The 25,212-nt window shown below is 43.6% G+C and overlaps 1 long non-coding RNA gene across 1 annotated transcript in view; it reads right to left on the bottom strand.

The window, feature by feature from the left end:
• Nucleotides 1-25,212, bottom strand: part of LOC310753880 — a 292,571-nt gene that overhangs the window by 266,900 nt on the left and 459 nt on the right. The gene's annotated exons all lie outside the window — the stretch shown is intronic.

Raw genomic sequence — 25,212 nt, 5'->3', positions numbered from 1 at the left:
TCCCGGGAGACAACAACGTCATGGCGGATGCACTATCCAGGAAGCCGCAGTATCTCGAGGAAGCGGCACCGGTGGCGGCCAAACACATTTTCGCACCGAAAGTGTGGGCGTGCGCTTCAGCCGCCGTGGACCTGGACGCGGTGCGTCGAGCGCTGCAGACGGATTCGTTCGCACAATCCAAGATGGAGGAGGTGCGAAGAGGCACAGCGAAGGACGACGAGTTCCAGATACGAGACGGACTGCTCATCCGCAAAGGGGTTCTCTACGTACCCGGAGACGACCTCCGCGCGAAAGTCCTGCAGCAGTTACACGACGTGCCCAGCGCTGGGCACTTCGGCAAGGACAAGACGGCGGAATTAGTAACCAGAGACTTTTGGTGGCCCAAGATGAGGGGAGAAGTCGCGGATTACGTCTCCAGGTGTGACACCTGCCAAAGGGCCAAGCCAGTACACAGGAAGCCGGCGGGTCTGCTAGAACCTCTACAGACGCCGCTCGAACGGTGGGAGAAAGTGGCCCTGGACTTTGTCACAGATCTGCCCAGCTCGCGAGGCAAAACAGCGGTACTCGTGGTCGTAGACATGTTCACCAAGATGGCGCACTTCATTCCTTGCGCGAAGGTGGCCACAGCGGAACAGACCGCCAAGCTGTTCATAGACCACGTGTTCAAAGCTCACGGCTTGCCGCGGTCCATCCTGTCCGACCGGGGTTGCCAATTCATCTCGAGCTTCTGGCAGAAGCTGCTGGGCATCCTGAACGTCAAGATCAACTTAGCGTCGGCACGACACCCGCAGACCAACGGACAAGCGGAGAGGGTCAACGCCATCATGCAGCAGTACCTGCGATGCTACGCGAATCAACAACCCTCGACCTGGGTGGACTACCTACCGCTGGCCGAGTTTGCCTACAACAACACGAAGCACGGGTCTACAGGGGTGTCACCGTTCTTCGCCAACAATGGGCGGAATCCCAGAACCTTCCCGGGGTTAGAGACGAAGGGGGAGGGGGAGCCACGGGGAGCAGAGCACTTAGCAGCAGAGTTACAGGAGGTCCACGAGCAACTCCGAAGGCACTTGGAACTGGCGAAACACGCCTACAAATTGCAGGCAGACAGGCACAGGAGAGTCGGGGAAGACATCCAGGTGGGGGACTGGGTCTGGTTAGCAGCCCAGGCAGTGCCGGCCAGGACGTTAGCTAAGAGGAAGCTCAAACACAAGCAGCTGGGGCCTTACCAGGTCGCGGCACAAATCAATCCAGTGGCCTTCCGGTTGACACTCCCGGAGGGCTCCAGAATGCATCCAGTCTTTCATAGGTCAGTGCTCACACCCTACAGGGCACCCCACAGGTTTCAGGCACCAGGGAACGCGCCAGACCCACTTAACAAATCGCCAACAGGGGAGGGGTCACAGAGGGCGACGCCACTCAACGAGGTCACGGAGATTTTGGACTCGAGGTGGGGGGAAGAGGGAGTGGAATATCTCCTCGCCAGGGAAGGTACCCCAGCCAGCGCCAACAGGTGGGTACCGTGCTATGCCGTGGAGGAGCACTATCTCGAGTTCCATGCACTCTTCCCACACAGACCTATGCCGGCAGAGTATTTCGACGACTGGCTTTTCACACCCACACTTTCAGCCAGTACGTTCCAGGGTTTTTCATCAGCTGAGGAGATGACGCCGGAAACAAGCTCCCCGGAGGTGTCACTCTCGGGGTTTGTCACAGACCGCTCCTATTGGTGGGACAATCAACCGGAGGTGGGGTGGAGCAGGGAACTGCTGCGGGGACCCTTACACGCAGCCTCACCCGAGGTACCAGGGGGAGGGAAGGACATGGACGTGTTGGGGGAGGATCCTGGATTCGAGCACAACAGCAGAGAGATGGAAGCAGAAGAAATCGACGTCGACGAGCCCATTGCGGTCTGGCCGGATCCCGCTGGCCGGCTGCACACCAGGGGGGAAGAACGGTATCCCGCACTCACACCCACAGCACTGGAGCACCCGGAACCCACACCCGAAGAGGGGGAGGGGGAAGGGGGGGCTTCGAGGGGGGGATGGATGTCAGGGGCTCGGGAGCAGGAGCACAGGGGAGAGAGGAAATGGAGAGCGAAGGGGAAGAATCCGAGGGCAGCGTAGGGGAGTATGACAGTGACCCGAGAGATTCCATGAGCTTCTCCAGCGAATCAGAAGATTCCCAGAAGGGGGCGCCGATGGTCAGGGCAAGGGGGGTCCCAGGGGGGACGCACCAGAAACAAGGAGCCAGCGGGGACCCCCAAAGCAGCAGCGGGGGATCAGGACCAGTTTCCCCACCACAGCGTAGTGGGGGGGAAGAGTCACATGTGTCAGGACCAGCGTCTCCTCCAGCGGGGAGAGAAGATGAGTCAGGGCTGACCACGCCTCCATCGGAGAGTGGGGGAACGGAGGGGAGGTCAGTTGCAGCCAGCCTCCCCGAAGGGGGAAGCAGTGACAGCAGCAGTGAAACGGTCAGGAGGAAAGTTGCCGGCTGGGCGCGCGCGCCAAGTTCAAATGTACAGGCGCGAGGGACAGCAGGAGACCCGGATTGGGAACCAGCTCCTAAAGCCCGCCGGAGGGAGGGGGAAGACTTAGGGGATTCAGCGTCAGAAGAGTCTAGAAAGGGCGAGACCCCGACGGACAGGCGGAACCAGAGGCGGAAAGAGCAGAGGAAGAGGTGGAGCAAGGCTAGAGTCTTAAACTGGTGTCTGGGGGGAGGAGATTCAGACGGAGCTTCAGCGGTCTAGAGTTTGAGACGTAGAGCTGCACGCTGCGGCTGTGGAAGTGAAACTGAACTTCAATAAAGACTTTCGTACTTAACAACGAAGCGGCGTTGGTCCTTTGTGAGCTGGGATCTCGGGCAGCTCTGACAGATGGACTATGCAGAACTGGCAAAACTGACGCACAAACTACGTGACAAGGACAACTGTGACTTTAAAGAGGAATGGGAACCGTTTACAAAGTACTTAAAAAACAACAAAATGAATTGGACTCCTTGGCAGGTTTTGAATAAACATACACAAATTTATTTGTTAACATAATAGATGGATAACTTAGAGATTTTTACAATCTTATAACATGCGGAGAACAATATATGCAAATAAATCAGAAAGAGGAACTGAGGGAAGTCGTAGGGGGGAGTGGGTATGTGGGGGGGAGGAGAAAATGGGGGGGAAATACAATTTTTGAAATAATTTGTTATGTGAAAATAATCAATAAAAAGCTTTATAAATAATTGAGAAGCGGAATGCTCACTTCCAGGTTTGCGACATTCGGGTTCTATAATAAGAATAATAAATTTTATTTATATCACGCCGTCCCTGGCCAGAGCCAGGCTCAGGGCGACTAACACCAGTAAAATTACAGTAAAAACATAATGGGGGGGGGGGGACCAACAATTTAAAATACAGGTTAAAATGCAATTTAAAATGCAGCCTCATTTTAAAAGTAGCCGATAAATCAAGACCAAGGCGGTGGATCCATGGTTTTTTTGTGTGCATGCTGTGCCCATGGACATGATGTGTAATTCAACAGTGAGTTTGGGGTGACCCAATGCAAAAACCCTGAGGATCCATGAGGATCCATGGTTTGGAACCATGTTTTTGTCCCACGGTGTTGCCAGGAATAATAATAATAATAATAATAATAATAATAATAATAATAATAATATTAAAGTACTTAATAATAAATATTAAGTACAAATTAGAAAACATACATATTCACTACAAAAGAAAATACAAAAGAAAAAGAAAATACATCTAACCAAGGGGAAAAAAATAGAGAATATTTTGTCTCTTTTCATATTTACAGTTATTTATACCTCTATAAAATGCTATTCACAATAACTTCCGGTCAGCGCCAGCGGAATTAATGGCGGATTCCCTCCGAGCTCCGGAGGGAATTGGCTTTGCGAAGAGAGGGTCTGACCGCTGCGGCGAAGCGGAGACCCGAAGAAATCACAGGCGGTGAAGCCTGTGAACTTGGAGGCTCAGCGGGCTCCATTTGCGCCCCCCTCCACTGCGAAAGAGCCTTTTTAAAGGCTCCGGAGCGGAAAGGGGGTGTGTGGCGCGGAGCTGAGAGCCGTCTACCTTCTTCGCGGAGTGAAGCCGCAAGCCATAGCCGGAGAGCGCTGATTCCTTTCTGGACAATTGGATGCTAAAACAACTACCCGTGAGTAGGATCAAGTAAATATTTGGAGGAAATTTGACACAAATTCGGCCGAAACGGGAAAGGTACAAACAGGAAGTCTGCCTTTCCGTGCTTGTAAATAGATCAAAGCAAAGAGACTGTAAAGCTACAACTTTGGAAGAGGTTATTAAAGACTTAAAATCCAGCACCAAAAGGGTGATCCCCCCTCTGTTTGCAGGGACAGAGGGGTGAAATTGAGCAAGATTTATTCCTGCAAGGAAAAAAAAAGGAGAAAAGGTTTAGCTGCTGCTTCTAAAACCTGGAAACGGACTGCCTATGATAGGGAAGCTGATGAACTGTCAACACTTTAAGGGTAAAGAATTTTGACTTAACTCTGAAAGAAAGATACAATTACTATTGAAAGTAACTTTTTAAGGACATTGAAAGAGTGACTTTTAAGAGATATTAGAGACTTATAAGGATTATTTGTTTGAAAAGTTACAAAGTGAAGTTGGAAGTGTGTCCCCCTAGAGGAGACTTTGTTGCAATAACAACTAAGCCAATAAGTAACTAAGTTGTGGAAAATTCCTCTTGAAAACAAATCTTCCCAGGCGTGTGACTGACCTTGGGCTGTGCATGAGAGTGTTATGGCAGATGGACAGGAAAAAACCACTAGGTCTGGGAGACAATACAAGACAGATATTACACAACAGAGAAGGGCCTCAACATCTGGAGCAGCAGGCACAGCAGGTGCCGCTGCTTTACAAGTTAAGCCAAAAGCTATGACATCTGATGACTTGTTGGCCCAGGCACTTGGTAAAATAAATGCATCTTTGGAGAATTTAGCTAAACAGGTGGCAGAGACAAATAAACAGGTTGCAGAGACAAACAAACAAGTAGCCAAGGCCTCAGCAAAAATAGACTTGAACACTACAAGCGTTAATGAACTGGGAAAGAAGGTGAATTCAAATACTCAGTCCATAGAAAAGTTATTGGAGGAATCGGCCTCGACTAGGAAACTAGCGGAGGAAGCTAAGGAAATTGCAACTGCTGTCCAAGAGAAGATACCATCAGTATATAAGAAACTTGAGGAACATGACTTGACACTGTCTATGATTGAATTACAAGGAAAAGAGAGGAATTTAAGACTCAGAGCAATACCTGAAAGTGAGAAAGATAATTTGGCAGACTTCCTTACAAAGGAATTTGCAGACTTTTGGCAACAGGACCTGGGGAAGGAAGAATTTAAGATACTGAGTGCATTTAGGCTTGGTAGAAGACAAAGAAAGAACAAGGTAAGAGACTGTTTGATTACCTTAAGAACAAAAGAAGAAAGAGACAAAATTTTGAATTTGCACTATCAAAGAACTCTGGAAATTGGAGATTCATCTGTGGAGATCTTTAAGGACATACCTAAATACATTCTGGATGCAAGGGCCTATTACAGAGATCTTGTTCTTTTATTGAGAAGAAATAAAATACTTTTCAGGTGGGAATTTCCCCAAGGTCTATCTTTTAAGTATAAAGGAAGAAAAATAAGAATAAGGACAGTAAATGATAAAGACAATTTTTGAAAGGCCTTTCTCTTGGGCATGGTCGGCCAATTGGTGTTAAAAAAGGATAGAACTTTCTTTATGTATGCTACAACAGCAGCAAGAATACTCATCGCAAAGTATTGGAAGACGCAAGATCTACCCACTCTGGAAGAATGGCAGACGAAGTTGATTGACTTTATGGGATTGGCAGAATTGACTGGCAGAATCCATGACCAGGGAGAAGAATCGGCAGAAGAAGAATGGAAGAAATTCAAAGACTATTTGCAAAAATATTGTAATATTAAGGAATATTGAGTGATGTTGGATTGAAATTAAGGGGTTATCAGCTGTAATGGTATAAAAGAATATGAAAAAAATAGTTCTTTTTTGTATATAAGTAAAAGTATAAGTTACAATAATTTAAGAAGATGGATAGAAAATAAGGCTTTTAGCTGTAATGCTATGAGATAAGGATTTGCTGGATGAACAATTTGAACTGGAATACAAGAAGGGGAGGCATGAGGAGGTCAGGGAAATATGTTATTGAAAAATAAGTTATGAAATTTATGTTTTTAATATTTTTCTTTTTAATTTTTTTCCTTTTTTTCTTTGTATAAAATGGAAAATCTTAATAAATATCTTCTTAAAAAATAAATAAATAAAATGCTATTCACAATAAAGCAGTGAAATGAAAGATAAGATATCGAAAAAAAGAACAAAGAAAAAAGAAAGAAGTAAAAGAAAAAGATCATAAGTACTCACAATACATAGCCGTTTCCCATCAATATTTATATTCAATTGTATAATTTCATCTTGTCCTTATCTACCTTAAATAAAGTGTGTTTAAAAAAAAAAAGACTTCTACCATTTACCTCAAGCATTTTTAATAATCCGTTCGTCAGAACCTCTGTTCTTCATATTTTCCCTTTGGATTTCCTTAATGTCTCACTTTGCATTTTTTATATTATGCACAAGATTATTCTAAACACAACCAGATTTTTGTAGTTGAGCCCTGGTTTTGTAAATAATCATGCTTCATAACCATAGTTTTGGATTTTCTCCTTATTATATCCATCAATTTTGCTAATTCCAGGTACTCGCAAAGTTTCCCCAACCATTCTCTTTTTGTTGGGATGCTGTCTTTTTTCCAATAGCTAGCAATCAAAATTCTTGCCGCTGTTGTCGTGTATAGAAATAAGTTAGTTTTATCTTTTGGGATATATTTATCTAGAGTTCCTAATAGATATACCTCTGCCTTTTTTTGTGTGATGCCCTTATCAATTTTTTTATTTCGTCGTGGATCATGTCCCAAAAGGTTTTAATCTTTGGGCAAGTCCACCACATGTGGTATAACGTACCTTTTGTTCTGTTACATTTCCAACATTTGTCGTTGTTCCTTTTATTTATTTTTGACAATCTGTCAGGGGTTAGGTACCATCTGTGGTGAATTTTTCTGAAATTCTCCCTTAATAAATCACACGCAGTAAAATTTATGTTTTTCTCCCAAAAAGTTTTCCATCTTTCCAGATCTATCTCATATCCCAAATCGTGCTCCCATTTTAACATGTCCTTTTAACATCCCTTTCGTCTCTTGTTCTAAGGTGGTTTTCATTAATAATCTATACATTTTTGCAAGTATTTTTTGATCGCTTTGCTATATTTCCTTTTCTAATTTTGAGGTTTTATTTTCAAATCCCCCCTTTTTATGTCTTTTTCATATGTTGCTTTTAATTGATAATATTGTAACCAATTTATTCCAAATGTTTGTAATTGTTCGTGAGTTTTTAATTTAATATTTCCGTCTGCATCCTCTAATATTTCCCTATATGTTGGCCAAGTCTCTTTTGCATTACTCTTTAATGTTGTGGTTGCCTCCACTGGCGAAACCCATTGGCGAGTTTTCTCAATAATTTTTCCTTTTGTTCTTTCCCAGACATCCAATAGAGCCTTTCTTACTATGTGATTTGTAATTTTTTTATGTTGTTCTTTTTTGTCATAGAATAAATAGCCATGCCAGCCGTATATTTTGTCCCAAACCTCTAGTTCATTATCTTTTAATAATATCCATTTTTTTATCCAACACCAACACGCTGCCTCAAAATACTTTCTTAAATCTGGCACTGCGAATCCTCCACTTTCCTTTGGGCCCGTCATTACTTCTAATTTTATCCTTGCCTTTTTCCCCTGCCATATAAAATTTGCAAGATCTCTTTGCCAGCTTATAAAATATTTAGTTCCTATTACAACTGGAATCGTTTGAAATAAAAATAGAATTTTGGGGAGTATCATCATTTTAAACATAGATATTCTTCCTCCTAATGATAATTTTAGTTTTCCCCATTTATCCATACTTCCTTTAATTTCTTTCCATTTTTTGATATAATTATCCTTAAATAAATTTGTATTTTTATTTGTAATCCATATCTCTAAGTAGTTCACTTTATTTTCTATTTTTAGTCCTGTTGTTTCCTCTAATTCCTTTTTCCCTTTCTCGCCTATATTTTTAGTTATCAATTTTGATTTATCTTTGTTCAATTTGAATCCTGCTACTTCGCCAAATTCTTTCATTCTTTCTAATGCTTTTTTATACTTTCTTTTGGTGTTTTGGTTGTAATGATCACATCATCTGCAAATGCTCTTACTTTGTAGCACTGTGTACCAAGACATATGCCCTTTATTTCTTCGTCCTTTCTCAGAGCTATTAATAGGGTTTCTAATATTGTTATAAATAGGAGTGGGGATAATGGACATCCCTGTCGTGTCCCTCTCTCGATGTCGAATTCTTCTGTAATTTCGTTGTTTAGGATTAATTTGGCTCTTTGTTTTTTGTAAATTGCTTGAATTCCATTCATAATTCTTTTCCTAAATTGAAGCTTTCGCAGGTTTTGATCATAAATTTCCAAGAGACACTGTCAAATGCCTTTTCAGCGTCTACCAAAAGCATTGAAATTTCTTTACTTGGATTCATTTCGGCATATTCTATTAAGTCTATAATTATTCTAGTGTTGTCCTTTATTTGTCTGTCTGGCAAAAATCCTGCCTGATCTTTTTTAATTACCCTTTTTAGCAGAGTTTTCATTCTATTTGCAAGAACTCCAGTAAATATTTTATAGTCTATATTCAATAAAGATATTGGCCTGTAGTTTTTTATAAGTCTCAAATCCGTACCTTGCTTTGGGATAAGGGTTATCAATGCTTCTTGCCATGAATTGGGTATTTCTCCTTTGTCTAAAATTTCATTCATAATTAATTGTAATTTGGGTGTTATTATTTCCTCTAATTTTTTATAATATGTTACTGAAATTCCGTCTGGTCCCGGCGATTTCCCATCCTTCATATTTTTAATCACTTTTTAATCTCTTCAAGTTCAATATTTGAATTTAAAATTGCATATTCTTCTTCTTCTATATCTGGTAATCTATTTTCTAATAGGTATTTTTGGATTTTCTTTTCCTCTTTCAATTCTACTTTATATAAATTTTTGTAATATTTCATAAATCTTTCTTTGATTTGTTTTGGGTCAATAATTTCTTTTTCTTCGTCGATAATTCTATTTATTACTCTTTCTATCTGTCTTTCCTTAATAAACCATGCCAGCATCCTACCTGGTTTATTTGCCTATTCAAAATATCTTTGTTTTGTCCATGTAATTTTTTTTCTCAACTTCTCTATTTATTAAATTCGATAGGTGGGTTTGTAAGTTCTTTATTTGTTGGAGGATATCTTCATTTTTTGGGTTTTTCACTAAATCTTTTTCTTTCTCTCTTATTTATTTATTTCCATAATATTATTATATTTATTTCTCCTTATCCTTCCCATTTTTTGTATTACATACCCTTTCATATAGGCTTTACTCGCTTCCCAAATCATTTTTTTATCCGTTTCCTGATTTTCATTTATTTCATAGAATTCTTTCAATATTTCCTTAGCCCTTTTAACCCTTTGATCATCTCTCCATACCTCCTCATTCATTCTCCACCTTCCCTTAGTATGATTTTGAAATTTCATATATACCATTACTGGATTGTGATCTGATATCGATCTATTCAGTATCTCTGCGTTTTCTAAACTCAACATCAACTTTTTTGATAGCCATATTGTGTCGATTCATCCCCCAGATTTTTTCGCCTCCGAGTAGTGGGTTATGTCTTTAGCACTTGGATTTTTTGTTCTCCAGGCATCATATAAATTAAAATTCTCAGTTAAGTGGGAAAAGGAGAGTGGTAATCTACCTGAACTCGACGTTTTGTCTCTTTGCGTTCTGTCCATTTCTATCGATGTCACCCCATTAAAATCTCCCATAATTACTATATTTTCGTTCACATAATCCCATAATTTCTCTTCCAATTTTCTAAAGAAATCATCTTTTTTACTATTCGGAGCATATATTCCCACCACTATGATTTTCCCTTCTTTTGTTTGTATTTCTACTCCTACTACTCTACCTTCATCATCTTGAAATAACATTTGAGATTTCAACATTGTATTTACATAGATGACCACTCCCCTCTTTCTTTCCGTTCCAGATACTATATATTCCTGTCCTAGTCTCGTATTTTTTAACACCCTTACATGAGTTTTGGATATATGTGTTTCTTGTATACATATGACATCCCATTTTTTCTTCTTTAATATACATTCTAACCTATTTCTTTTAAGTTTGGTGTTCAATCCATTTATATTCCATGAAATATATTTCAGCCTCATAATCCTTTATTTGCTTAAAATACGCACAACTTTACTATTATTGTATGGTTATAGTCCGGAGTAAACCAATGTCCAAAGGTCACGTTGAAAAGGGAATAAAAGTTTCCGTCTTGCCCTTCTTGCTTCACTCTACCAGTTTTTCTCCTCCCAATTCCTCCCAGTACTTCCTCCAAAAGGTTTTTGTAGCTTCTACTGATCTGAAGGATCTCCTCCTGTCTTTATATGTAAATGACAGTCCCTCTGGGAATTCCCATTTAAACCTTATTTTGTTTTTCTTTAGCGCTGATGTCATGAATCTATAATTGTCCCTCCTCCTCAACAGGCGTGTTGGGATCTCTCTCATAAATTCTACATAGCTCCCTTCTATGCAGAGTGGGTCTGTCCTGCCTTTCAATAGTAGTTTATCTCTAAGCAGGCTTGAATTTAAAAACATCAAGCAGTCTCCAGATCCTTTCCTTGTTTTGGTCTTGTTCACCTTTATTCTAAATATTTTTTTCAATGTCCAATATCATCTCTTGTTCTTGAACCCCCAGCCATTCTGCTATTGCCTTTGTTTTTTGTTTGTTTGTTTGTTTGTTTTTTGCCTTTGTCAATTTTGTCAATATGTCTTCATCTTGATTTTCCTTGACACCGCGTATGCGAAGAATCATTTCTTTTTGTTTCATCTGTAAGATGGCCAAGGAATCCCAAGTGTCTTCCTGTATCTTCCTCAGTTCATCTATTTCTTCTTTAATTTTTTCTTGGTGTCTTTTCATTTCTCTTTGTTCTTGCAAGCTCTTTTTCATACTTTCGTCCTGCTTCTGTACTTTTATTTTGGTCTCCTGGACTGTTTGATCTAAATTTTGGTGTTTCACTGTCAGTTGGTTCACTTGGGTTGAGAGGTCCATTATCACTTTGGAATTCTTTTCTATTTTCGCCCCCATACTTTCCATCTTCTCGTCAAGCATTCTTATATTTCCTTCCAGAGCTGTTATTTTTTCTCCTAGATTTTTCTCCATTCTTTCCATTGCTGCCAATATTTCTTTCCTGTCCATGTTATTTTCACTTTCTGCTAGTGATATTCTTCTTTGGTAGCTTTGCGATGTGCTGGCACCACTCAGATTTGATATTTTCTTTGATCCCATCAGGCTGTTGTATTTTTTTATTCTTTCTTTCTTTATAATTTTTCCTTATTTCAGCGTTTTCTTTCCTGGGAATTCCCTTAATTTTTTGTTTATGTGTCCATTTCGTTATATGTCCCTTTGGTTATAAAATAGATTGGTAGTTTCCTCAGAATTAAAATTATTCTTGTCTTTCTATTTATATCCAATAGTTGGTGCTGTGGTCTCAATTAGTGTATTCTTCTAGTAGTAATTCCTCTTAACAGCCACACGCATCACTGTTTCCTCCTTCAGTGTGCCTTCCTTCCCTGTGCTTCTTTCTCTGGGATCTTTAGAATGTCCTCTTTGTCTTCTCTTCCTGTCTTTGTTCCCAGTAATCTTCGTCAATGGTGGAGGGCCCGTGACTCAGCAATCGCCCTCCACACCTCTCTCTCCCCACTCTCACACAGGTATGTCAGTTTTCTCAAGTTATTTTTCCCCAGCGGGTCTGTTTTTTAGTTGTTTATTTTTGCTACAGTTTTTAGTCCATTATAAAGTCCTCCAGTAGTTTACTCTTCTAGTTTCTTCTAATTTCTAGTTTCAGTTCATTTATTTTTGCTCAATCTGGTGTATCTAGGCATGCTTTTCTTAAAACACCTTGTGCAATTATTAACAGAGGGTTTTCGTGTGAGGAATACGGCCCCCTTCTCTGTTGTCTGTTCGGTTCTGTAGTTCCCTTCACAAACTGTTTTCTTCCTGCCTCCCCTTCCCTCCACTGAACAGGCAGAGGTTTTTCAATTGTTTTCTTTCAATTTTATTTTACAGGGGAGGCATTTGCTTTTAACAGTCTCCTTTTTATAGGAGAGTTCAGCGCTGCCGTGCCGGGGAATTGGGGCGTTTGTACCAGAGAGTGGTTTTGCCTCTTTGCGCAAAGGTCTTCCCCACGTCTTTTATGACAGTTTTCTTTGTTATATAATATTGGGAAACCTCTTCTTTTGCGCTGCCTTAGGCTTCCGCCCTCAGGTTCCCCCCCTGAGGTCGAGGTGACTTACGCCTAGTCCCTCGTTTCTCTCTCTCTGGCACCAGGTCCGCCTCGAGATTGCAGGAGCGCGGATCTCCACCCGTCTCTCTGGCGTGCTGCTCTGGAAGTCTCCATACTCTGGTTTCACCTCAGATTGTATAAATCTTTCGCCTTTTTAATAAATTTTATGTATACACTGCCCTCCCTGGCCAGAGCCGGGCTCAGGGCGGCTAACGCCAATAATCACAGTAAAAAAACAAACAAACATGATAGGGGAATAATAAAAAGGGGGAAAAAACCAATTAAAATACAGGTTAAAATGCAATTTAAAATGCAGCTTCATTTTAAAAGTAGCTGATAAATCAAGACCATAAGGGGAGGGAAACATAAGGGTCAGACTGAGTCCAGACCAAAGGCCAGGCAGAACAGCTCTGTCTTGCAGGCCCTGCGGAAAGACGTCACATCCCGCAGGGCCCTGGTCTCTTGGGAGAGAGCGTTCCACCAAGTCGGGGCCAGTACTGAAAAGGCCCTGGCCCTAATTGAGACCAATCTAACCACCTTGTGACTCGGGACCTCCAAACCGTTGTCATTTGTGGACCTTAAGGTCCTCCGCGGGGCATACCAGCAGATGCGGTTCCATAGGTACGTGGGTCCTAGGCCACATAGGGCTTTAAAGGTCAAAACTTGCACCTTAAACCTGACCCTGTGCTCCACCGGGAGCCAGTGCAGTTGGTAAAGCACTGGATGAACGTGACGCAACTTTTGCGGTCCATTGCAACTCTGATTTTTGTTCTGAAAGGCAAAATATGCAGGGAAATTTTAACTGTCACATTGTTCACCAAACATACATCACAAGAACATAGACTTCTTGCATTCTAAAGGATTATGCAAAAGTGGGAGCAGTAGTTCTTTTGCGGGCTTTCATACATAGGGGTGGGGAACCACTTTTGGGAAAGTGAATAAAGTTGCAACATTGACATAGTCAAATTGTGCAAGTACTTGGAGCTCGCGAAGCTGACAGATGCAATAAGAGATAAACCAAAAAAGATGGTGAAAGAAGAATGGGAATGTTTAAATAATTATCTAGGGGATAAGGGTTCAGCAATGAAGACCTGGTGTTGTTTAGAATGATACTGCATAGGGAAATGTTCCCTGATACCAAGATGAGGGATTCTATGGAATGCAGATAGAGAGAATTGATAAGAATAATGATCTGTTGTGACCTTGACGGAAGGGTACAATAGACGAGCCTTCTTGTGTTTTGGCTCATTTTCTTCTTTTTCTCTCCCCCCCCTTTTTTTTTCTTCCCTCTGTCGCGAATTCTTCACGGCGCTTTAGCAGAAATGCTCAGAGTTCCAGGTTCTTCAGTGCAGTATATTTACTGTGAGCTATATATACAAATATCTACAGGCTATAATACATGAGCAGTTCATACAGTCAAACAGAGTACCTGGCTGCACCTTAAGGCAAATAGGCAGACTCTAACTCTCTCTCTCTGACCACACTCCTCTACACCACCACCATTACTGCTGGAAAGGTTTCCCTTTTAAACCGATGACAGCCAATCAACTGACAGCACATTATTGCTGAGTCATTCTGACCCAGCACCTCCATAAAAAGTATTGCAGGCTGACTGCATCAGCCAGTTGCATCAGCTAGCAACCTCAAGCCTGCAGACTTACTATCTCACACAGCATTCTGTGAATCCCAACACTCTTCCTTAAGTCAAAGGCTTGAGACCGAACAATTCTCTTAAGTCTCAAAATTTAGGAGCATCCAAACATTTGGTATACAAATCTGCCACATTACATCGTGTGTTACAATGCTGTACTTTTAACACATTTCTTTCCAAAGCATTTTTTACATTTCCATATCTTATCGCAATATGTTTGTTTTTACAGTGGTACCTCGGGTTACATACACTTCAGGTTACATACGCTTCAGGTTACAGACTCCACTAACCCATAAATATTACCTCGGGTTAAGAACTTTTCTTCAGGATAAGAACAGAAATCGTGCTCCTGCGGCGCGGCGGCAGCAGGAGGCCCCATTAGCTAAAGTGGTGCTTCAGGTTAAGAACAGTTTCAGGTTAAGAACGGACCTCCAGAATGAATTAAGTATTTAACCCGAGGTACCACTGTACTCTTAAAGTTCTGTTGGTTGGCAAGCTGTTGTGCTGCCATGTTGTCACTGAGCACAGTGATTGGCATTTCAGAAGGTATTCCTAGTCCTTTTGTTAGGCAAGCAAACCACTCTATTTGTGACACACATTCACTTATGGCTGAGTACTCTGCTTCACAAGTACTTGTGGCAACAAATGTTTGTTTCTGGGATTTCCACTGAACCAGGGCATTTCCAGGACTTCCGGTTGATCGCGGAGCGGGCGCAAGTGGGATTCAGCTCTTCAGAGAGAATCTGGCTTTCCAGAGGAAAAAGGGGGTGCTGCAAGGGCGCCGCAGCCCCCCAAAATACCCCTGGAGGAAGATCCAGGGGACAGGTTCCCTGCAAAGCCATTTTGAGGTCTCTCTGCCGTCAGGTAGCTCCTTTTAGGAGCGAAGAGAACGGCGAGATTGAGACGCTGGCGCGGGACACCATTTTCTGACTCCGGAAAGCGCAGTCTCAAGCTTGCACGTCTTAGCGATTGATTCTCAAACAGTAAGAAACCCGAATTTAATTGGCAATATTTAACGGGATTAAGTAGATTTGGAATGATTCGGACGCAGCGGGGTGTTAAAAAGGAGGTCAGCCCCGTCTGGAATCTTATTTTCATGCAAGGAGTACCCACGGAATGGAAGAAATAGTGAGTTACCTCAAACGGAGTATTTTGATTTAAATAAAACACTTAACTTAAGAGGGTGGATTTAAGCTGTGAAGGGGTAAAACCCTTGATAAGGATTTCTTTTTTCGTCTTTTCGGTGGATTTCTGGGATCGCGGGAAAGGAACCTTCTCTGTAACTTTTTACTTTCGATTTTAAGGGACTGTGTAACCTATTGTTTAGAAGCCTTCTTGGAACTACTATTTATTCTTTTTGTTTGTTTGTTTTTGTGCCAAAAGCAGACGTGTGGAGAATTTATAAGCCCAAACTTAACTGAACTGTTATTTATGTTACGTCTTTGAACTCTTTTTGACAAAGAAATGAGTGGGGGGAAGAAGTTATTTATCCACCCCTCAACATCCCCTGCTTCTGTCTTTTGATGACGTGGAATGTGGAAGTCATAGTGCGCGTCGCCATTTATTTTGGAAGCGCCAGACTGTACTTGCTAAAATAATTTATTTTGTTCTTTCTTCTCTTTTTTTGTTTTTGTTTGTCCCTGGCTCTTTGCTTTTGTTTGGGCTTAATTGCTTTGGTGAAGGAAAATTGACTGTGTTTTTTTATACTCCCCCCCTTTATTATTTATTTAAAAATTCCTTTTCTTTTTCTTCTTGGATTTTTATGAGGACATATGATTTTTACTCTCCTTCTGATTTTTACTCCTTTCTTCACCTCTTTATGTTTTTTCTCTTTTACTTTCTGATTATTTTTTATATCTTACTTACTTTTATATTTTATTATTTATTCTTTTCTTGCCCCTCTTTGAGCTACTTCTGTACTTATTTCTTCCTACCTGTCTTTTCTTCTTTTTTATTCTTTCTTTTTCTTCTTTATTATTTTTTGGCTTTGTATTTTTTTATCATTTATTATTATGCTCAAATATGGAATATTGGATAATCTGCAAAAGTAAAGACTATTTTACCAGACTAAAAGTGGATTGGCCAGTCAAGAGGCAGAAAAGTGTTGATGTTACTCTGGTGGATTCCCTTCTTCCTCTTTGTGGATTATCGTTATATTTGGTGGATTAGCCAAGCAAGTGGCAGGAAGATTTAAATTTTATTTTTTGGATATTATAAAGTTAAATTGGGAATTGCAAAGATAAGAGAATGTCTCACTCACAGAAAAAAGTGGGTGAAGGCGCGACACCAGGGGAAAGAAGAGGATCCAGGCAAGAAACGGAATTTAAAGGAGATATATTAAAGATAAGTGTCAGCTAGGCAGCTGCATGCGTTGCTGCACTTAGCAGAGAAACACTCCCGGCAGCCAGCCATAAATTCCTTTCTTTATTTCCTTCTGACAAGATTACATGCAGAATAAACAAAGCGACCCGTCTCTCATGACGTGTTGCTCTAACTACTTTCTCTTTTCCCTGTCCCTCGAGACCAACAGAGCCAACGGCTCAGCCCCTTCCGTTTTCCCCTGTGACGTGGATCCCCCTCTCTCTGAAGCACCCCTTTCTCCCCAGACTCACTATCCTCTTCTCTGTCTTCTGAGGAGGACTCAGTACTGAGCAGTGGAGATCGTTCCCTGTATCCTCTAATTCTTTCCTCCCTCGTTGCCTGCAGTTCCCTGACATCCACCCCCTCCTCAAAGGCCCCCCTCACCTCCCTTTCCTGAGAAGAAGCCTCCCCCGATGCATTCTCCTCATGCTTCTCGGGGGTAAATCCTTGGAAAATCTCCTCCTCCTCCTCTTCGGTATCATCAAAAACATTACCCCAACCTCTAACACCTGATGCACCCGGACGCTCTTCACTCACTCCTCCCCCTCCCCGTGTTTCCTCTTGGTCCGAGGCTGAGAACCCTTCAAAATCCTCTTCATCATCCATCGGCCCAAACGCCCTCTCAGCGAACCTCCCTGAGGGTTGTGGCTTATGGGGAAATAGCTCGTGGAAGTCCTCCACTAAACCCTCCTCCATGACCCAATCTGACGGCACCCATGTGTTATCCGAACTGGGAGCCCCCTCCCAAGCCAGTGGCGTAGCGTGGGTTGTCAGCACCCGGGGCAAGGCAAGTAATTTGCGCCCCCTAACCCTGAGTGAGCCAGGTAGGGGCAGAGAGCTGAGAGTGCGAGCGCGCCCCCCCCCAGATGTTGCGCCCGGTGCGGCCGGCCCCCCTGCACCCCCCACGCTACGCCACTGTCCCAAGCTACAAGATACTCCAGCTGATTACCCTTCCAACGTGAGTCCAATATTTCCTCTATCTGGTGTCCCCGCTCCCTTTCCTCGACTTCTGGCGGTGGCACCTCCCCTTCCCTTCTGCCCAGCCGGTAAGCCGACAATAGCGACCAGTGGAACACAGGATGAATTTTCATGCTCTCTGGCAGCCTCAACCTAAAGGCCACCGGGTTGACTTGCTGTATGATTTCAAATGGACCCACCCTCCTGTGTTTGAGTTTCTTACAACCCCCTTTCCAAGGCAAGCCTTGCATTTATAACCACACCTTATCCCCCACCCAGAGGGTTTCCCCTTCCCTCCGATGCTTGTCTGCTTGCCTCTTGTATACCTCCTTGGCCCTTTCCAAGTTCAACTTCAGTTGTTGTTGAATTGCTTCCATTTCCTCCGCAAACTGTTCAGCGGCTGGCACACTCCACGATTCCTCCCCCCTCCCCGGGAAAGCCCTAGGATGGCACCCGTGATTTGCAAAAAACGGAGTCATCCCTGTGGACACATTCTCGGAGTTGTTGCATGCAAACTCCGCCAGCGCTAGAGACTTCCGGGTTAGCGCGATCGGCTAATGGCGGATTCCCTCCGAGCTCCGGAGGGAATCGGCTCCGCAGGATCTGGGTCTTGCCGCTGCGGCGACGCGGGGACCCTCAGAAATCACAGGCGCTGAAGCCTGTGAACCTGGTGACTCGGCGGGCACCATTTGCGCCCCCGACCTGCGAAGGAGCCTTTTTAAAGGCTTCGGAACGGGGGACGGGGTGAGCGGCGCGGTGCTGAGAGTCGACTGCTCCTCCTGGGGAGTGAAGCCGCATGCCATGGTCGGAGAGCGCTGACTTCTTCTTGTGAACAATTGGACTCTAAAAGTAACCCGTGAGTAGCACGGAAATTGGACTTGTAAAGAAAAATTTTTTTTGTTGAATTTGGCATGATCGGGGAAGGCGCAAACAGGAAGTCCGCCTCCCCGTCTTGTAAATAATTTAAAGCAAGGACTAGTTAACTAAGGTCGAGAGAATTTCTTTTTCTTTATTGGGTAAAAGACATTAATTTCACGATTTGGCAGTATAAGTATAAGTAATTTTATTGGAGGATAAGAGCTAATTTTGAGAGCTGAAGTGCCACCCCCCCGGACCCGGGAGTGATCCGCGAAAGAGCCTGCTGAGGAGACATAGAAGAGTTTGACAGCTGTCAAAATTAGCTGTCAAGAAGGAAAAAGAGAACTTTGTTTCTGCTGTCTCTGCTGGATATATTTGTTGCAATTTGGTTATATTTTGTTGAAAACAAGGAAGAACTGATACAAACTAACTTGATTTTTGGATTTGAACTGGAAAGAATACTAAGTTACCAAAATCCCTCTAGAGGGGGATTTGGGACATTACAAGAATGGCTGGAGGAGGGAAAATTCAGGCCGGGTTGGACAGAGTTTTTGTTCTCTTGGGAAAGCTACAAGGCCAAATGGATGTTTTGGCTACAAATGTTGCAACTCTGAACTTAACAGTAAATAATATCGCTGAATTTGATAAGGATTTGACTCAGGAAGCCCATGCAGCTGGACAAAAAGAGAAACTTGAGAGTTTTGAGAGTGTGGAGAAGGAGACATATGTTGTTCCTGAGGAAAAGGAAGGAGGAGCTGTAATTTTGGTTTTTTTTTTATGAAATATTTATTAAGATTTTTCAAATTCAATACAAAAAAAAACCAAAAAGAACAAAAAATACAAAAAAAAGAAAAGAAAAATTTAAAAACACATAAAATTTGCAGTTCCATATTTTCATTGCCATATTTCCCAGACTTCCCCACACCTCCCCTTCTTGCATTCCAATTCAAATTGTTTGTTCGACAAGTTCCTATCCCCAATTTTTAACCTTTTTATATTTAATTCATTTTTTAAACTTATTTTAACTTATAAACATCAATATTTGTACCTCAATACACAAACCTTTTTCCTAAAATCGACCCTAATTCCATTCCACGAATTTCCCAATTTTCATATTAATAACCAAACAAAAAAAAAATAAGACAGATCATAATTATACACCCTTTGGATTCTCAAACCCCACCACCCTCTTTCCCGGTTTCGATCCCCAACAGATATCCAGTCTTAATCTTCTATCAGCCTGGAGATCTCACGTCCGAGGCTCTTAATTCTCTCTCAGTTCCTCTCTGCCGGTTTTTTTGATAGTCCTCAATATTAAACTCCAAATTTCGGAGGAGCTCTGTCCCATTAAAGTCCAAATTTCTTCCAGCCAGACCTCCATACTTAAAAGCAAGGTCCAAAAGTCCAATTTTCACAAAAACTCCAGCTTCCACTTTAATCAGATTTGTAATCCATAGGTCTTCAGGTCTCCACACAAAGAGATCTCTCCATTCTTCCGTCACCAATTTAAACCAGAATTTCATCATCCAGTACTTATTTTCCTTTGTAGTCATCCTGTCAGGCCTTTGGTTTGATTTCTTGTTTCCCTTTTTGAGCATGATATCAGGCCTCTGGCTCTCCTTTGTCGTTTGCAAAATTACAGCTCCTCCTTCCTTCTCCTCAGAAACAACATATATCTCTTTCTCCACTTTCAGAATTCTCAAAGTTCTCTTTTTGTCCAGCTGCATGGGCTTCCTGAGTCAAGTCCTTATCGAGTTCCGCCATGTTATTTACTTTTAAGCTCAAGATTGTTACATTTGTAAACAAAACCTCAATTTGGCCTTGTAACTTTCCCAGGAGAACAAATACTCTGTCCAGCCCAGCCTGAATTTTCCCTCTTCCAGCCATTCTTGTAGTGTCCCAAATCCTCCTCTAGAGGGATTTGGTAACTTAGTATTCTTTCCAGTTAAAATCCAAAAGTCAGGTTAATTTGTATCAGTTCTTACTTATTTTCAACAAAATATAACCAAGTTGCAGCAACTGTATCCAGCAGAGACAGCAGAAACAAAGTTCTCTTTTTCCTTTTTGACAGCTAATTTTGACAGCTGTCAAACTTCTCTATATCTCCTCAGCAGGCTCTCTCGCGAATCGCTCCCGGGTCCGGGGGGGGGGGTGGAACTTCAACGCTCAAAATTAACTCTTATCCTCCAGCACAATTACTTATACTTGTATCGCCAAATCGTGAAATTGATATCTTTTATCAAAAAGACAATTCTCTCGACTTTAGTTAACTAGTCCTTGCTTTAGATCTTTTACAAGGCGGGGAGGCGGACTTCCTGTTTGCGACTTCCCCGATCGTGCCAAATTCCAAAGAAATTTCCTTAAAGAGTCCAATTTGCGTACTACTCACGGGTTGTTACGTTTAGGGTCCGATTGTTCACAGGAAAAAGTCAGCGCCCTCCGACCATGGCTCGCGGCTTCACTCCCCAGGAGAAGCAGTCGACTCTCAGCACCGCGCCACTCACCCCGTCCCCCGTTCCAAAGCCTTTAAAAAGGCTTCTTCACAGGTCGGGGGGGCGCAAATGGTGCCCGCCGAGTCACCAAGTTCACAGGCTTCCGCGCCTGTGATTTCTAAGGGTCCCCACGTCGCCGCAGCGGCAAGACCCCACTCCTGAAGAGCCGATTCCCTCCGGAGCTCGGAGGGAATCCGCCATTAGCCGTTCGCACTAACCCGGAAGTCCTGTAATTTTGCAGATGACAAAGGAGAGCCAGAGGCCTGACATGATGGTTACAAAGGAAAATAAGAAATCGAGCCAGAGGCCTGATGTGATGGTTACAAAGGAAAATAAGTACTGGATGATGAAAATCTGGTTTGAATTGGAGATTGAAGAATGGAGAGATCTCCTTATGTGGAGATCTGAAGACCTATGGATTACAAATTTGATTAAGGTGGAAGTTGGAGCTTTCGGGACAATTGGACTTAAAAGGAGTAAGAAACAAGATTCGGGCTCCACTTTTAAGTATGGAGGTCTGGCTGGAAGAAACATGGATCTTATTGGGACAGAGCTTCTCCGAGATCTGGTGTTTAATACTAAGGACTATCAAAAAAACCGGCAGAGAGGAATTGAGAGAGAATTAAGAGCCTTGGACGTGAGATCTTCAGGCTGATAGTAGAATAAGACTGATGGACATCTGTTGGGGATCGAAACCGGGAAAGGGGCTGGTGGGGTTCGGGGTTTGGGAATCCAAAGGGTGTACAATTATAATCTGTTTTTTATTTTGTTTTGTTACTGGTATGAAAATTGGGGAATTCGTGGAAGGGAATTTGGGTCGACTTTAGAAAAAGGTTTTAAGAATGAGCACTGATGTACAAATATTGATGTTTATAAGTTAAAATTGGTTTTTCTAAAATGAATTAAATATAAAAAGGTTAAAAATTGGGGATAAGAACTTGTTGAACTAACAATTTGAATTGGAATATAAGAAGGGGAGGTGTGCGGAAGTCAGGGAAATATGTTATTGAAAATACGGATTGTAAACTTTATGTGTTTTTAATTTTTTTTGTTTTTTTGTTTTTTGATTATTTTTTATTAAGGTGGAAAATTTTAATAAATATTTAATAAAAAAAAAATCAAACTCCGCCAGCGCTAATTTGTCCACCCAATCGTTCTGCCTCTCCCCCACATAACAACGCAGGTACTGCTGTAATGCTGCATTGACCCTTTCATCCTGCCCATTGCTTTCGGGATGTCTGGCGGTGGTGAAACTCACCTCAACTTGCAACAAACTCATGAGTTTGCGCCAGAACCTTCAGGTAAATTGTGTCCCCCTATCCGAAATGACCCTCGAAGGGTCCCCATGCAACTTAAACACGTGCTCCACAAACAATTTGGCTGTCTCCTCCGCAGTTACCGCATGAGAACACGCCACAAAATGGCACATTTTGGTGAGTAGATCCACCACCATCAACACCGCCGTTTTCCCCCTGGACCGGAGCAGGTCAGTGATGAAGTCTACTGATACCACCTCCCATGGCCTCCCTGATGTTGGCAGAGGCTCTAATAACCCTGCCGGAGCTGCCCTCTCCCCTTTGGCTCTCTGACAGGTCTCACACCCTCGCACATATTCCTTCACATCTTCCCGCACCTTAGGCCACCAAAATTCCCTGGTGACCAACAACATGGTCTTATGTTTCCCAAAGTGTCCTGCCGTCGAGCTGTCATGAAGTTGTCGGAGGATTCGGGCCCGGAGAGCTTCCCCTGGTACATACAAAGCCCCTCGATAAAACAGTAGCCCCCCTTTTTCCTCGAAACCTCCCTCAGCCCCTCTCCCTTGCCCAAGTTCATCCAACTTTCCTCTGGCAAAAGCATCGTCCCGCATCAAGAATAGCAGTTCGTCGTCCTTCACCAATGTTGCCCCACAGGCCCACCTCTGCTCGGGGAACATGAACCAGGCTATCAGCGGTCCTTCCTCTGCCAAATATTTGGGTTTACGGGATAAAGCGTCCGCCCTCACATTCTGCTCACCCGGTACGTACTGAATCCTGAAGTTGAAGTTGGCAAAGAACTGTGCCCAGCGTATTTGCCTCTGGCACATCACTCTCGCCGTCCGCCAGTACTCCAAATTCTTGTGATCCGTGCACACCTGTATCTGATGCTTCGCTTCAATCAAAAAATGTCGCCATTGCTTGAACACAGACACAATAGCAAGCAATTCCTTATCATAGATACTATAGTTCACTTCCGATTTATTGAGCTTCCGGGGAAAAAAGGCACACGGACGCCACTCCCCCTCCCCATCTTGCTGCATGAGAACCGCTCCAATCGCTCGATCAGACGCATCTGTCTCCACCCGCAGTGGTAGTTCAGGGTTGACATGCAGCAGTTGTTCCTCGGAGGCGAAGACTCTCTTTAGACTCTCAAAGGCCCTCTGCGCCCCATCCGTCCACTCAAACTTCTTCTTGCCACTGAGGCAATCCGTTATGGGGGTCGCCAGCCGTGCGAAGTCCTTGATGAACTTCCGGTAGAAGTTACTGAAGCCCAGGAACCGCTGAACATCCTTCCTCGTTTTTGGGCTTTTCCACTCCACCACCGCTTTGACCTTCTCTGGGTCCATTGCCAGACCCCTTTCCGACAGCCTATAGCCCAGGATCTCGACCTCTCTCGTGTGAAACTGACACTTCTCCAGTTTCACCCATAGGCGATGCTCCTTGAGCCTAGCTAGAACTTCCCGCACGTCCTTAACGTGCTGTTCTTCGTCTGGAGAGTAAATAAGTATGTCATCCAAAAATGCAGCGCAGTTTTTGTAGAGCAAAGGTCCCAACACGCGGTGCATGAAGGCTTGGAAGCACGGACTACCACACTGTAAACCGAAGGGCATAACAAGATATTCAAATGCCCCTAGTGGTGTGAACATGGTTGTCTTCCACTCGTCCCCCTCTCGCACCCTGATGAGATTGTAGGCTCCTCTCAAATCCAGTTTGGTGAAAATTTTCCCCTTTCGCACCCTCGCCAATACGTCATCAATCCTTGGCATCGGGAAGGCCATGGGGAGTGTCTGGGCGTTGATTTGCCAGAAGTCTACGACGAGACGTTTCTCTCGCGTGGCCTTTTTGTCCACAAAGAACACGGGGCTTCCGCCTACTGCCCTAGACTCCCTAATGAAACCTCTCCTTAAGTTCTTTTCTATAAAAGCTCTTAAGTCCTCCATCTGCTGATCGGACATAGAGTACAGTTTTCCTGCCGGTAACTTGGCCCCCGGGACCAAGTTGATCTGACAATTGTAAGGCCTGTGTGGCGGCAGCGTGTCTGCCTCTCTTTCGCTGAAAACCTCTGCCAAGTCCATATATTCTGGAGGAATGCCGCCTTTCTCTCCTGCACACGTAGCCGCCACTCTGGCACTACCAACTCGCGGCTCCTTTACTCCCAAACAGTTCTCCAAGCAATGCGCTGATCCAAACGTCAGGTTACGCTGATGCCAGGAGACCAGCGGATCGTGCATGGCCAACCAACTCATGCCCAAAATGATGGGAGGGCTCGCCAGCGTGGCCACATGGAAAGCAATCGTTTCGGAATGCGTTGAAATCCTCATTCTCATGGGGGGGGGGGTTCTGATGGGTCACTTCCCCTCCCAAAAGTTCCCTCCCATCAATGGTGGTCACTTGTAGTGGAAAGTCCATAGGTAGTAAATGCAATTGGTGCTGCGCAGCGAAGTCCCTGCTGAAGAAATTGGTACTCGCTCCTGAGTCCAACAGGGCATGGACCTCCATAGCCTGTCCATTGGGGAGATCCAGCAACACCCTCACAATTATGCCTGGTTGGGGACGTCCTGGTCGGGGCTCTGGTTCAGTTCCCTTCCTGCCTGGCTGCTGCCCCGCCCCATTCCCAGCCAGGCACTGGCATTTCCCTGCTTTTGGACTCCCCCCTCTCCCATCTGGGAGGAAGCCCCCACCATTCCCTCCCAGTTGCGGCGTTCAGGACACACTCTGGCAAAGTGCCCTGGTTTCTGGCAGATAAAGCATTTCTTGGCAGCCTGCCCGTTTTCTGCCGCCTTGGGAGTTGGCCGTTGAGCTTTTGAATCTTCCCGCGCGCGGGCAGAGTCAATTTCCATCGGCTCCGAGCGAGAGTGACCTTGCTCTCCCTCACTTGGTATGCCAGGAATGCGATCACCATGGGAACGCCGGCCTTTGCTCTCAGCCTTCTCTAGCTGCCTCAGCTCCTGCCTGCTGCCCACCGCCAGAGCAGCCTTAATGAGGGAATTCAAGTTCTGGTGTCGGGGGCCCCTGGCAAGCTCATCTTTCACCTGAGAATTCATTTTTTTAAAAAAAATAATTTATATTAACTGGCCAATCACATCAAATTAAATCACATCACATAATTCCAAATTACAAAGCCAAATTTTTAAATTTTGTTTG

The sequence above is a fragment of the Podarcis filfolensis genome (genome assembly GCF_964270895.1).
Source record: "Podarcis filfolensis genome assembly, chromosome: W".
NCBI lineage: Eukaryota > Metazoa > Chordata > Lepidosauria > Squamata > Lacertidae > Podarcis > Podarcis filfolensis.
Note: the sequence above shows the minus strand (reverse complement) of the source record. Positions and strands in the feature narration are given on the sequence as shown.